Source organism: Meriones unguiculatus, chromosome 8 (assembly GCF_030254825.1).
Source record: "Meriones unguiculatus strain TT.TT164.6M chromosome 8, Bangor_MerUng_6.1, whole genome shotgun sequence".
In the NCBI taxonomy this organism is placed as follows: domain Eukaryota; kingdom Metazoa; phylum Chordata; class Mammalia; order Rodentia; family Muridae; genus Meriones; species Meriones unguiculatus.
In genome coordinates, this window is record NC_083356.1 from 6,048,101 (window position 1) to 6,063,741 (window position 15,641).

The 15,641-nt window shown below is 46.2% G+C and overlaps 1 long non-coding RNA gene across 1 annotated transcript in view; it reads right to left on the reverse strand.

The window, feature by feature from the left end:
- The window catches only part of LOC132655756 (uncharacterized), a 28,114-nt gene extending 12,799 nt beyond the window's left edge, over nt 1-15,315 (reverse strand). Inside the window, exon 1 of the long non-coding RNA XR_009593573.1 lies at nt 14,909-15,315. This is a non-coding gene — a long non-coding RNA (uncharacterized LOC132655756). The remainder of the gene's footprint in view (nt 1-14,908) is intronic.
- Nucleotides 15,316-15,641: the final 326 nt, after the last annotated feature.

A 15,641-nucleotide genomic window follows, 5' to 3' on the forward strand; every position in this document is an offset into this window, starting at 1 on the left:
CTCAATCTCCCCACCAAATGTTTATTGTTGCGAGTTTACATCTAAAACACCAGCCAATCAGATTTCACGATACACACTGTTAATTTTCTATCTTCAGTTCTTATTTGAATCTCTCCAACTTTCTCAACAATTCTATAAAGTATTCTTTATAGAATTTTTTTTGTAATTCAAAATTTTTTATAATTTAAGAAACCTATTCTAGAATTCTTCTTGAACATAGTTTTCATGTATCCTTAGCCTCCTTAAACGTAGAGATGAAATGTGTAGCAGCACTCGATAAAGTTTTAATATTGATTGGCTTAATACTGAAGTTTTTAAATTCAATGTGATAAAGTATTTTATGCACCTATGATCTCATATGTAGAACATAAAGCAGAATCAAACAAGAAAATGTTTAAAGCTTGTTATACTTATCATTTTATAAGTCCAGGGGTTTTCTAAAGACTTGGATTTATAAAGGGCTCTGCCTAAGATTAAATTGATTGGTGTTTTCTCTGTTGCTTGGAGACCAAACTTATTGATCTAGGCTTCATTACTTTGTAACTACTGTTCAAAGGAAAAGAAACAAAGAGAATAGGAATTGGAAAAACTACCCAAGCTCCTGCAAAGTTCCAGGTCACTTGCTGCCTGGTATGTTCAGAGGGAAGTGCACTAGGCTAGGAATGGAAATGTCACCTTGCCTTAGTAAACTCCTAAAGAAAGTAATGTTAAAGTGTCAGTCCATCTGCTTGGTGGAACAAATGTCTAACAGGTGACCGAAAGAACAGGGAAACCCTCAGAGAGTAGGAGCAAGCTAAGTGCGCAGAACAGAAGCCCAGTGTTTGCAGTGCACACCATTAGTGTCCAATCCTCACCCGTACCTTAGAGGTCATGTGACTGTGGGAGGCATTTCTGTGCACAGGTGACCTTCTCTTCAGGGCTGATGCTCCTGTAGTAGAAAGGACAGAGATGTGGGAAGTCAATGCCCCAGGGGTCAGTGAGGGACGGGAGCTAGGGAATGACAATCCCAGTGTTAGGGAATTCTCCGCGTGTGCTATGGAGTCCAGGCAGTGCCTGCTTCAAGCTAATAACTCGGTTGCTATTGCTTTGTACTGGTTTTAACTTAGGGGAAAGCCTCACCACTGCAATGATTCAGGCAGAGAACTGTTTTAAAAATATGTGGAAAAGTATGCAGAAGGTTTGTGACAAATTTGGAAAGCTTAACTGACAATGGGTAGAGATAGATGATAGAGATAGATAGGTAGACAGAGAGGTGATAGATGATAGGTAGATAGATGATAGATGGGTAGATAGATAGATGATAGGGAGATAGATGATAGATAGATCATAGCATTCTTGGTAATACAGTAACAACAAGGAAACATGTTCTACTGCCCATTGACTAGATAATGGATTAATAAAATGATGAACAGTCAATAAGAAAATTTTATTTAACATTAAGAAGGAGCATACTATGCTTCCTATGACAAAGATATGACTTATAATGCTGAAGAAGCCCAACAAAGAAATGCGTATTGAATTATTTCACTTACATAAATGCCTATGAAGAGGCAACCTCGTTGATAAATATTAGTTCACAGTGATATATTAGGAACAGTAGTGCTAAAAGACCCAAGGCAGTGCCACAGCAGGAGGCACACAGGACTTCTTGGATATCTGACCAGATTTTCCTTTGGAAAAAAAAAAAAAATCTGGGCAGTATTTCGATGGGTGTTAGCTTTAGGCTAACCCAATGAGCTGTAAAATTGTATAGCATGCTTTGCATTCTCAAAACAGCATTTTAAAGAAGTAATGGGGCCAGTGAGATGGCTCAGTAGGTAAAGACCCATTCCACAGCACCTGAGCCTCAGTTCAATCCCCAGAACAATGGAAGGGAGAACCAGGTCCTGTAGATTGTCCTCTGCCTCCCTATGCCCCACACACTCGATGGTTCACACCTACCCACACTCATAAATAGAAGAAAAAGGAAAGAACCCGTGGAGGACCCCGCTGTTTCTTATGCACAGAGAGGGTATCCTATATTAAAGCTCCAGCACTTCCGGGCTGAAAGTCAACTCAAGAGAATCAGGCTTGGAGTGGGAAACGGTTCGGAGACCCCCGCAGGAGCTGAATGACTCTTTCACAAGGGTCGCCTAAGACCATCGGAAATATCAGATATTTACATCACAGTCCACAACAGTAGCAAATGACGCTTATGAAGTAGCAATGAAAATAATCTTACGGTTTGAGATCACCACGACACGAGAAACTGTATTAGAGGGTCACATCGTAGGACGTCTGAGAACCACCGGCTTAAGTTTATATGCTTCCTTTTATGTGTGTGCAGGGACTTTTTATTAGATTGCCAGCGTAGGTGAGCCTTTAAGAGCCCTCAGTAAATGCGCGTTTAAGATTCTAAGCATCGAGAGAGCAAGGTGACATAAGTGAATTGGCAGGGTTTGTCTCACGTGTACATGAAATGACAGCGCATTTTACAATAAATGCCTTCTTAGAGTCGACAGGCGTAAATCAAGCATACCCAAGCAGAGGGGGTTGAATGCAGCGACGCCGAGGAGTTGGCACGAGCACACAAGCCTGCAGGTACCTCTGAAGTCAGTGCCCACAGTTGGTGTTTCGAAGCTCAGCAAGGGTGACAAACGGAAGAAGTCAGGCAAAGTGACTAGGAGATGGGTTGGAGAGAGCACTGCGCCAGCCTTTTCAAGGTGGCCTGTGGCCATTGTTCCCACAGTTCTACGTGTCCGGACTAATGACACGTGCTGGCAGCTTCCATCTCCCACGGTGTTTCTACATTATCGGTGTTAGGATTTGTGCGGCGGAGTCACACGGAGGGTTCAGAGATCGTGACCGGCAACAGGTTCCATGTGGGAGGTTTTATTAGGGGAGGGGAAGGGGCCGCAGAGACTGTCTCTGGGTGAGAGGGATTGGAGAGGGGAGGGAGGTGAGTGCTCATCTAAGCTGACCCAACGCGTGCGCAGAATGAACAGGCGCTGAATTCCTGGAGGTGGCCTCACGGATGCCTGATGGCCTGCTTGTCAGGTCCCCTGGGGGCTGGCCGCAGAGATGCCTGTTTACCAATTCCAACAATCAATGTTTGTGCTCAAATGCCTCCACACCACAAGCCCATGAGCCAAGGAGAGTCACATTTCTCTTGAGTCCTCTATAACGCTCAACAAATGCTAAAACTGCAATAGTCAGTAAACGAAAGTACCTAGAGGAGGCACACACAGCCCACCCCACCCCATACTGTGACCAGGCTGCCAAAGGAGCCTCAAGACCTCCTAATCTCAATCCACACCCATTGCTGGCCTTCCCGCAAACACTGAGCTGAATCCCGTCTTCCAGTTCTCTCGTTCTGGTGCTGTATCTCTCACCCACCTTCCACAGATGCTCAGCTTCTAGCTGCTTCAGAACCACTTCATCCCCACAGGCACTCTGGGCATCTCCAGCAGGGGTCTCAGCTCTGCTTGGTACCGCCTCCATTCTGAGTCATTCCTAAAACAGTAGTCTCCTGCCTCTACCTGTGATCGGTCGGATCCCTTTTGTCTCAGTTGGGCCTCTGGGGAAAAAAAAATTCCATCACGCAGCTTGGGAACTTCATAAGCAAGACTTTCTTTGCTGTTCTCCTAAGTCCCTTGTATAAGGGTCTCGAAGCAGATGCACAGACTCATAGCCAAACTTTGGGCAGAGTGCAGGGAGTCTTATGGAAGAAGGGGGAGATAGAAAAGACCTGGAGGGGACAGGAACTCCTCAAGGAGAGCAGCAGAGCCAAAAAAAAAAAAAAAAAAAAAAAAAAAAAAAAATCTGGGCACAGGGGGCCTTGCAGAGACTCATGCTCCAACCAAGGACCATGCATGGAGAGGACCTAGACCCCCTGCTCAGGTGTAGCCCATAGGCAGCTCAGTCTCTGTGTGGGTACCTCAGTAAGGGGAGCAGGGGCTGTCTCTGACATAAACTCAGTGGCTGGCTCTTAGATCACCGCCCCCTGGGGGCTGAGGGGAAGGGTGCAGCCTTGCCAGGCCTCAGAGGAAGAGATGCAGCCAGTCCTGGTAAGACCTGATAGGCTAGGGTCAGATAGAAGGAGAGGAGGTCCTCCCCTATCAGTGAACTAGGGGAGGGGCATAAGGGAAGAAGAGGTAGGAGGGTGAGACTGGGAGGATATGAGGGAGGGAGCTATAGTCGGGATACAAAGTGAATAAATTGTAAAAAATAATTAATCAACAAAAAAGAAAAAAGAAAAAGGAAAGAAAAAAAAAAGTCTTTTAAAAACACACCTGGGTGGAGCACTTGATTTTAAACCTGCCATTTCAGTTTGGGTAGTTTGTGTGAAGTATGAACAAGTCTGTGTGCATTTCAAGGCTAGGTAGGTGGGTTTGCTGGGCCAGGGGCCCCAGTCTATGAATGCCTGGCTACCCTAAGGAGATCAAGACTGACCCTAGAGTAGAGAGGACTTAATGGTCATTTTCCTCTTCAGCAAAAAGCCTGGGAACAGGACTATGGGCTTGCTCAGCCACCTTGGAAATAACATCATCCAACCAGCTCGGGTTTTCTTCCACCTATATCTCCACTTTCCATGCAAAAGCCTTCTCATGGCTGCTAGTTTTTCTTCCTAAGCCAAAAAGTGAATACTTATCAGATCAATATTGTTAATTACCGAATCTGCCTCCCCAACCCCACCCCAAAGCCTCCACAGCCCCACAGCCTTCTGCTGAGCTCAGCGGGCATGCCCAGACTTGTGCTGTATTCGGGAGTGTTTACACTATGATGCTTTCCTCAGTGAGGGAGAGACAGCGCGGCAGACCTCTCTCCTTGGCTTTTTACAACGAGTCATGTCCCTTAACTGTTAAATTTAAAAGGCATCATTTTGTGTTGGAAATGCATTAAAAAGTGTAAGACACCACGTATGTGAGTGAGGGAAACGGCATTAAAGAAGGCAGTTTTATCTCATGCTCACAGGGTCGTGCTATCAGAATGAAGGTTTTCACCTCATTTGGGAGATGCATGTTTTTCAGGTAATACAATAAATTCCTGCTCTGGGCAGTCTCTCACGGTGGAGACTCGTAATGAATAAAACAATAGCATTTCTGTGGTTTCGAAATCGCTCGGACACGCAGCTAGCTATTCGTGAGTTAAACACTGCCTCTCTCTGGACTGGGGCAGGCAGTGGCTTCCGTCCGTGCGGCTTAGGTCTAACGAGCGGTGGGCTCGGGGGAGGGCCGGAGCGCCTCGCCCTGGAACGCTGGTCAGCATTCTGGAAGGACAGCTGATCACAGCTTGCTTCCCCGGGTGAGGCTGTGACGGCAAATGACACAAACCTGTCCGCTAAGCCCATTAAGCCAAGAAATTAAACAAGAACTAGGTACGGTAAAGAGAGAGAGGAGGGCCGGTTTTAAATTGAATTTTCCAGCGGATCTTACTCAAATCAGCCGGCCCTGTATCGCCCTCTGCTGGAAACTGTCAGTACTGCGTGGTGAGGAAAATCGATTTTTAAATGGCCTTGAGAATTCAAATCTTTTCATTTCAGCCACGGTTTCCCCATGATTGCCTTGATTCCATAATTTCTTTTTAAGTCCTGGAAAAAAAACCGAATACTTCACCTCTGACTTACAATTCTTGAAACTAAAAATTGAAAAAAAAAAAAAAGACAAGAATTTTAGAGTGTTTATATAGGAGTAGACTGATAAAGCTCTTAGGTTTCCGTTTGGTTTTGATAACCAGACTTGCTCAACAAAGTAACCTTCAGTGATCCGTTAATTTAGACAACGTTCACCTGAGGAAATCAAACACCTTCCGTGCCTCTGCTCCAATATGCCACTTCCTTCCTTCCCCTCCGCCCCCATTTTCCCATCTGCCCCCAAACCCACCCAGAGCCCGGAGAGAGACTTCGCATTCCTTTCCAGCCAGTCAGCAACTGCAGTCTCCTGAGTCTACGGTTTAGCATCTTAACTAACTGTCGTGGCAAGGGAGCAAAGTCCTGACACCAAGCCATAAACGGGTTCCCTCCTTGGGAGGACGCAGATGAGTCGGTGAACGCGCTGTACATTTCAAAGGCTGGGAGTAACGCTTCCGTCTCCATGATTTCATGCCAAACAGCCCATGGCCTGCAATTGCCATACCAGAGCTGTGAGCAGCCACTGACTCAGCTCCCCTGCTCCCGGTGCCCCTGGCTTGACTTTGTGCCGGGCGCAGCCGGCCGCCTCCGCACACAAACAGGGTTATCCGTTCAAGAGCCAAGACTTCAGCGTCACCTTCCTCCCGAAACCAGCGCGCCGGACAGGGCTGCCTACCCAGAGACGCTCCTCTTCAAAACCTTTCTCCTGTCCTTGTCAAATATCGTGTCATCTCTCTCTCTCTCTTTACTTTTTACTGATTCTTTATGAGTTTCCCATCAGACACCCAGTCCCACTCATCTCCCAGTCCCCTTGTATCTGACCTCCACCCTTGCAACCTTCCCCACAAAATAAAAATTTAAAAACCGCTAACAAACAGATAAAAAAAAAAAAAAACCCAAAGCATAGAAAACATCTCGTCTTGGGAGCTGTAGTGTGTCACAGTGCGTCTCACAGTGTCCCCCTCTGTCCACACATCTTCACTTGCAAATATTCACTGCAGTGAGTCATTGGTCTGGTTTGAGTCATTGGGACGTCTTCCTGTTATCCTGTTGTCGCCCCGTGTCATGGAGATCCTGCAGCTTTGGATTGGCAGGACCTAGCCCTTCCATGTGCTCCTAGAGTTCACAGTCCACAGATGACATAGATTTTAGGGTGGGTCAGCTCAAAACCTGGGTGGAAGCTTATCTGGTCAGACTGTATGGTCTCCCTTATCCGCACCAGGGCAAACTCTCTAGCACTGTTCTGGCTAGGCTACCCAATGCTGCCAGTGGCAGGAGGCAGGGTTAGCTCTCCCGTTCTCACGCCCTAGGGGCCAGTTCACCCACACCCATGGCTGCAGAGCCAGTCCCTCTGTGCTGCCCAGTCAAGGCACGGGGCCCACTCTCCGAGGTGTTGTGGCCAGTGAGGGACTGGGCCAGCTCTTCTGCTCTCACGCCCTTGGGGCTGGCTTACCAGTGCCTTCACCATCAAGGCCAGCTCCACTGTGTTGCCCCAGTGAGGTGCAGAGCCCGCTCCCCCAGTGGATGAGGGGCAGGGGTAGCTCTCCTGGCTGCTGCAGGTGGCAAGGGGTGAGTTGGGGAGGGTATCACCCCCTCGCCCACCTTATGGCAGGGTCTGCTCTCCAGGGCTCATCCCCTCAAGGACTGGCTTACCTGAGCCCCTCCTTCAGGCCCAGCCCAGCTATGCTGCCCAGGTGAGGTTCAGGGCCTGCTCTCCAGAGTGTTGTAGCTGGTGAGGGGCAGGGAAATCTCCTTAAAGTCTTTCTATACGATGGACAGTAGGAACGATGTGTGAATGCTTCATTGGTGCTTAAAAGAATTAATAGGTCAGCGCTAAGGTTCAATTTAAGAGAACTCAGGAACTTGTGAGATTATCGCTATTACTTTCCTCTAGCTAGAAATGTGCTTGCTTCTGATGGTTTTTTTTATTAGAAGACAGGATAACACTCTGTCGACAATCTCTAAAGAGCTGGTTTCTTATTCTTCATGCCCAGTCCAGGCTTAGCCCCACACACACTCCACCACAGCAGCCTCTTACACACTTCCGCTGAAGAGCTGCTCCGAAACTGTTTGATCACTGTCCACAGTGTATCAGAACATAAAGAAAAAATGTGAACTCTTAAGAGTACCACACACTACTGTTTGATCTACATTTAAATTCTTGAATTTAATAACATTCAAGAACAAAAATAATGTGCCTGCCTTTTCCCGTTGACAGCTTTAGACTTTATCTCCCTGAGACCAGCAAACACATCTTCACCAGGTAAACATAAATGGATCAGGTGCGTCAGCTTAAGCTTGATGGTCAGATTACAGGAAAGGAAGTAAAAGGCTTTCACAAAGGAAAAGGGTCTTGAGTAGCTAGGGCAATCAGCAGGCTAAATGAGCATTATGCTAACAGATTCATGAGCTGGTTCTCAAAAGGACAATGAAAAATACTTTAACCTTTGATGATGCATTGTGAATCTGCAAAAAAAATCATATGTCCATCAATAATGGAATGAGTGGTTGTTCTAGTCTCACTGCTCAGCACAATTAATAGAGGATGAAAGATCTACAAAGGTCTACACCTGCTGATACACATTGAAGCCAAGGACGCCATTAAAAAGAATATGCGTGTGTTCTTACATATTCAAAGTGTATATATAAACATATATTGCTATATTAATTGAAATGTCAAACACAAGCAGAGTAACCGATGGTATTAGAAACGCAGGTAGTACGGGCTTTGCAGAGATTGACGGTTTTCTCCAGTGAGGTGCTGGGTGGTGTTGGCTGTTCTTGAAATGCAGGCTGGTTTAGAGCTGGAGCTTGCCTGAGTGTGTAGAGGATGTTTTAGCCTACCAAGAGATGCATTTTCAGAGTTATTTTAGTTTTTTAATGTTGTGTGTATTAATGCTTTGTTTGCATGTACGTATGTGCACCACATGCACACCTGGAGCCCGAGAATATCGGAGAACATCAGAGAGGATGTCAGATCCCCGGAGCTGTGGTAATGGATGGTGCTGAGCTACTGTGTGGGCGCCGGGAATCAAATTCTCACGCTCTGCCAAAGCAAGGGCTAGGCTACCTCTTCAGCCCTACGTTTGAGTTTGTAAGTTTTAAAATATATATATATATATATATTGCAATCAATATCTTTTAAAATTAAGTCAAGAACAGAATAAAGAACATGTTACTAAAGAGAAAAATACCAAAACACTGGCAACATAATAGTTAATATTTGATACTTACTGTGCACACAGTCTTGTGCTCTGTACGCTGCAACACATAACGTCACACTAGACCCAAACAATCTTCCTCCCACTCCAGCCCTGCAAGCCAGGGGTGTAATGGGTGAGGGGGGAGGAATAATAAAAGTCACTCAGCTCAAAGCCCATCGTGACCACAATTTTACGCTGTCTGGAAGGACTCCGGGTTTTAAAATACAACCCACTGCACAGTCATCACAAGATGCCTAGCTTCTCCTAGAGCAGAGTTGGAAGAACTAACATGCCATTGCCAGTTTGGGGGTTTTGTTTTTGCAGAAGTGTCCTTTTTCATTCAGGCTTTATCAGAACAACCATTTCCTAAGCAAACACTGACAACACGGACAGCATCCGATCCCAGACTTGAGAAGGTCCCCGTAAGTTCAACCAAGTTAGACTTCCAGGCCCATTGCACTTCCTGTATTTTCCCCATTGTGTGAACGACACTGAGAGCTTTTTTTTTTTTTTTTTTCTTAATGGATCAGCTGGTGCGCTTTGTCATGATTGTATGGCTCTAATATCCTAATCTACATGTGTCTCAGCTTCTTTGGACCAGTGAGCTAAAGAATATTTTCGTGGTGGCAGGTGTGCCCTGGGGAAACACCTTAGGGTACAGGTTCAGGGCCTGCTCTCCAGAGTGTTGTAGCTGGTGAGGGGCAGGGAAATCTCCTTAAAGTCTTTCTATACGATGGACAGTAGGAACGGTGTGTGAATGCTTCATTGGTGCTTAAAAGAATTAATAGGTCAGCGCTAAGGTTCAATTTAAGAGAACTCAGGAACTTGTGAGATTATCGCTATTACTTTCCTCCAGAGTGTTCCTAGCTTCACCACCTCACTCAGTGGTCCTTACTTAATTAAATCCAAAGTCAGGGGCCGGAAAAACAATATTCTTCCCTCCTAGTGGAAGAAGCCCATGGTCGCACCCGGAGAATGAAAACTGTGACCCACGATGCAAAAGGCATCAAAGCAGAAAGAGGTCATGAGAGCAAAACTGAGTCAACATCTGCAAGAAAAATCTGTTTTTGTTTCTAATTTTAGGAAAGTGATATTCTTTTTGTTCTGATGGCGAGTCTTGATTTTCACCATTAATGTATCCAATTTTAATATACATGATCATTATATTTGCATCAAAAACACACAAGGCACCACTCAACATTGAAAATTCTATCTGACTGAGTAAAGAAAGACGAAAGACAACGAGATGTGTAGTGTCCACATTCCCAATTCGACTCTGGAGCTGGGTGTTTTGCAGAGTCTGGAAGCTTTTAGCTTTCAGGAAAACATTAACTTACTATACATTGCGTGCTAACAGGAACCTGGGCAACATTTTGTATCAACCACACTTCTCCATTAAATTCCACGAGTGATTACACAAAGTACGACTGCTAGGACTGGAAACGGCCTCACACCCATTCATGTTCGTTCACAGACTTTGCAGAACGCACAGCTCTGCATTTCCTAACTGGCTTGTAGAGAAGAAACTGTGCCTGTGAGCAGAAAGGAGACCACGCCGCAGTTATTAAAATTGCGGTTGTTAAAACCTGGCTGTAAAATCCCAGGAAATGAGCTAAAAGTTACAATAAGAATTTACAAAGACAAGTGCTTACCTGATAAGGTGCTTTTGTGTGTGCCAACAAAACTCAGAGAATATGATGAATGTAATTATCACAGCAGACATGTGATCGAATCTTTGTAGTAAGTTCAACAAGCCGCACATTTTTAAGAAAGCAACTCTCACAAGCTTTACCGAAGGATATTAAATAGACTAACAGCAACCATCAGTAGACCTAGTTGAAGCTGATGGGAAGGTGTTATACTGTGTTGCAGTTCCAGCTAGATTAAACTTAGCAGGAGCCAGAGAGCTGGTTCCGCATTAAGAACTCATACTGCCCTTGCAGAGGAAGGACCTGGGTCTAGTTCCTAGCACACGCATCCGACAACTCACAACTGCTCCTGGAGATTCACGTGCCTGGCCTCTGGGGGCACCTATACACTCATGTTTATATATCATGTATACATCTTGTAGGATGTTTGTGCTCAGCCTACACACAAACATACATGCACACGCATGATTAAAAATAATAAAAATAAGTGTTGGCCAGCTGGAGAGATGGCTCAGTGGCGAAGAGCGCTTGCTACTCTTGCAGAGGACCTGAGCTCTGTTTCCAGCACCCACCTGCTGGCTCACAACCATGATAACTCCAGTTCCAGGGGATCCGATGCCCTCTGCTGACCTCCACAGGCACTGCATGCACATGCACGTGGTGCATATAATACATGCCATGAAACACTCACATTAAATAAGATAAACCTTTAAAAGTTATAATGACATGACACTCAATTTCCTGTGGGGTTTTTTAATTTAATTTTAAAATTATTACAAATTAGTACCAGGGAGCAGTGGCACACGCCTTTAACACCAGCGCTTGGAAGGCAGAGGAAGGCAGATTTCTGTGAGTTCAAGGTCAGCCTGGTCTTCACAGACAGTTCCGGGGAAGCCAAGACTGTACAGACAGAGCCCATCTCAAGAAAATAAAAATAAGAAAAGAAGGTATCTCCCTACACAACATTTGTTTTGTGGTGTCTTTCCTTCCTAAATAAATAAAAGTGCACGCACGTTTCCAGCTCAGAAGTGTAAGTTGAACAAGCCAGTTACCATGAAGTAGCCCCGGGCTTCAGGCCGCCCTCTGCTGGTCAACTCTACTTGACAGTCGGAACATACAATGCATACGCTCAGAATGCAGAGAAATCCCTTGCAAGATTTCCCCGTTCTTGTCACAATTGAGCTACTCAAAGAACTCACTGATTTTGCTCAAATCTCTCTTTCCAACTTTGTTTCGAATACTAGAAAATTTGGAAAAACTCAAAGTAAAACAGCGCATTGGCCAGGCTTTTAAGAATTTGGGAGCCCACATTCCTCCCTGGGCAACTTTTGCTGCCAGCCAAGATCGAGGTGACAAGCCGAGAGGGCCCGTGTTTGTCACCAACCCACTGCAGAGATGGCCTGGCCCTTTTTACAACATTAGCAGTAAGGCACGGTTCCCTCTGCGCTGCAGAGCACCATCCTGTCTTGTGGGATGGTTTTCTTGCTGGGGTCAAACCACGCATCCACTCCTGAGTATAGATCATGTTAAGTGCTGACCTACTGTGTTCTTAGCAGTGACTTAAGCCCTGGCCTCTTTCCTGCTGTTCCTGCTAATAAAACTCGTCACCCTTTCTCATCTTGTACTGGTAAAATTTCGTTTTGTACTATTGGCCAGCACTCATCTTTATGGTACCTCCTTTTAAAGATGTCGGAAAAGGTTTCATTCTTTGCTGAAGATTTTCAAGGTATTTTGAATTCTATCTTCAATATAAACACACTTCCTGTATAAAAACCAAAACCGCTTTGCCTCATTCATGAGCGGTTCCTGTGTTTGTGCCTCTCTTTTCGTGCTATCTCTCCTCCTCCCCCTCCATCACTAAGTCAAGGGAGAACTTTAAAAGAGGCAACCTCAGATTTAGGGACTCTGTCAGGCTTGTTTATAATAAACGTGGCATCCTTCTAAACTGTGCCCATTTTAAAGCTGCTTAAACGCCTGTTTGCTTGAATCACATGATCATCGCTGGCTGGAAACAAAAACAGGTTGACTAGGAAGGAATGAAAAGCATGCTGGGAGCTGAGAACAGCTGGCCCCTCTCCCAGGGATGCTCCTTCTGGGCTCACTTAAGTCTCCAGCAGTTTTCTATTCCACGCAAACATTAGAGAGCTGAGGGCAGTAACAGCGTCCGTGAAGGAAGGTCTGTGAAAGGATCTGACACTCCCGTTTCTCCTGCAGAGGAACAGGGAAAGGAGAAGACGGGAACATGATGGGTGTCATTTGGTGTTTCCTGCACTCAACATGAAATTAACAGTCTCCACGGTAGTTAAAATGCATGGATTGACTGGGGTCCCCAAGATTCCCTCTTGATCTTGAGTTACCCGTTCCAGAGAGTGATAGGGGATACTGAGGGTTCCACCTTAAAGAGACCCAGCTTCCGGACTGAACGTGGCTGGCTCGCCGATCTGTTAAAGCATAAACCAGATGCTCTCTGTCCGCTGTTCAAGTTCCTGTTTAAGTCCTATCAGGCTGACAGTGCCCAGCTGACGCCCGCTCCTTCCCTGTCCCTGCTTCTCTCGCTCTCCAGCTACAAGTTCTGACAGCTTTGACCTTTAAGCGTCCATCAACCCCAGGGCCTTTGCATCTGCTCTCTCCCCAGAAAGCTAGGTCTACTTCTTCTTTTTACTCAGGCTTGCCCAAATCACCTTTGCTTAGCATCCTGTCTAAAGGAGGGCGCCCGTCTCCAGCCTCACCCCTACCTGCCTTGTGTTTTCTTAACATTGACCATATACTTGTCTGGTTTGCATGATAACACTTTTTACTTTAACCTCTATGAAAACAGTGGCTGGGTCTGTTTTGCTGGTAACCTCAACATGGACAGTGAGTATCCCATGGCAGGCACACAGCAAACATTTGCTGAGTGAGCAAATCAAAGAATAACCTTGGACAAAACATACATTTATTTTTGTTCCCTATTGTCAAATATGTCAGAAAATCTTCACCCTCCTCTGGTGTCCTAACTTTCATTAATTGTCTGTGTGTTTTCTAAGCCAGTATCTCCAATCACTGTATATATACACACACACACACACATAATATTATATAATATATATTTAAGTAGATTAAAAAGTGTGTCAAGGAAGAAACTATATATTCTAAGTAAATATATTATCAATTATGTAGCAAACTGACACTAATAGACAAAACCTCATTATCACTTATTCTAAATACATCCTTCAACAACATCATTGCAAACATCTAGACACCAGCCTTCTGTTGGGAAAGAGAGCAAATACCTCCCTTGCCTACATGGGGACTCTCTGACCCCCAGTTTTACAGTTGTAAACCACAACCGCTGCTGGAGGCTCCAGCAGGACTCCAGAGCCTGGAGCAGGTGAAGACTAGGCCGTTCTTTTGATGTTACAGAATTCACAGCGGGGAACTGGCCCAAAGACCAAGCCCCTCAGAATGCTCAGCTGGCCCAGCTGGCTTTGCCCTGGGCCAACATGGCCTCCATTTTGCCCTGCCTTGCTGCCTGCTCTTTCCGTAGCACACCGGGTAACTAAGCATTTACCTCCCAGCCGTATTCAGTTGTGTCCCCACCCCTACTTTACATACGGGGGAGCTGGGAACAGGGATAAGCAAGAATTAGAAACTCGACCGAGGATATCTTCTCTCTACATCACCGCCGTGTCTCTAGGGCCAGGAGCATACCAGAGCTCAAGCAGCTATAGAGCAGAGAGCTGGAAGGTGACGGAGGCCAGACCCATCCGTTCTTCCTTCACTCTACGGCGTGGCCTCTTGGCACACACACACTCGGAAAGTAAGAAGTGACGAAGGCGAGGCCTGGGAGGCCTGGCATTCCTAAGGCCCCTCTCCTTACCCTTCTGATTCTGTGTCCCCTCAGCCCCTGGAAAATGTCGAGGGATCAGAACAGTAAAAGAAAACGACTCAAGACCGGGCTTAGAAAGTCTCCTTCAAACCCTGGCTCTCGCTACGGCCAGGCTCCAGAAAGCTCGGCTTTCTGGCCCGCAAGACCGTATGATTGTTCAGGGACGCAGAAGGAGGTCCTAACATCTGGGGTGTCAGGATTTGCAAACGGGCTGCTCTGCTGGGACCTCCGTCTGCCTGTCCCCAGCTCGCTGTTTTATGAGTGGCCACTAGAGGACACTGAACCAGCACAGACGGGAGCTGGTTGGTGGCTTCTCCCGGCTCTGCAGAGAGCGGAACCGCCTTTGCGGCCCTCTCGCTGCGCCGCTGGAGGGGCTGGGTGAACAGCATCCTCGGAGGTCACCCAGCTCTGCAAGCCTGGGAGGAGGCCTGGTCCCACGCCGCGGGCGGGGCGCCCATTTCGTCATCCTCTCAACAGCCGCGGAGTCCTCGAGTGAGGTTATGTCCCGGGCTCCATCGGATCCCAGACGCCCTGTGTTCTCCCTTCCCTGACAGGGAAGCATGCGCTGTGTCCCCCTTACCTACAGCGGGAAGCTGTGTCCGCAGGCTCCTCATCTCTCTCTTCCCGACCCTACCGAGAGAAAGGTGAGCTCTCGCAGAGACTGCAGTGACGTCACTCCTGTATTTTTCCTTAACACGACACAGGAGCATCTCCTCCCTCCACGCGGAGATCCTCAAGCGCTCTGTTTCAGATTACAAAAGCCTTTCACAGCAAAGATGGGAGTCGGTTACAAAACGCTTCAGTCACGAAAGGTCGCATACCCAGAGGCCGATCTTGATCCGTATATCCGCATCATTCATTACGCAAACCAAGGCATTTTTGAGCACAAAATTGGATATTCATATAGAGCACGTTTTGATCCCTTGGTGTGACACCGTGTTCAGAAACTATTGAGACATCTACTGTCTTAACATTTTGCTTGGAGGAAAGAGGCCTCCTTGGAAATTTCCTTATCATGAAAGTGTTCATCCTTATTCTGCACAGACAAGAGCATCTTGGTTCCCAGGGCAAGTGGCATCTGCCTCCGAGGAGATGGGTGCAGCTCTCTCTCACACACACACAAATAATAAAAATAAATATATTTTTTTAAAAGGCTCTCTCCCCTGGCGCCCACCTCTTAGACAGATTCTGGGCAACTCTGCTTATATTTTCTCTGTGATGTTTGAAAACATCTCTATGGGTTTTTAAATATATTTTTTTAATCAATGTCCTTTTCTAAGCAATGGTTATGATCTGTTTCATAATAATGAAAA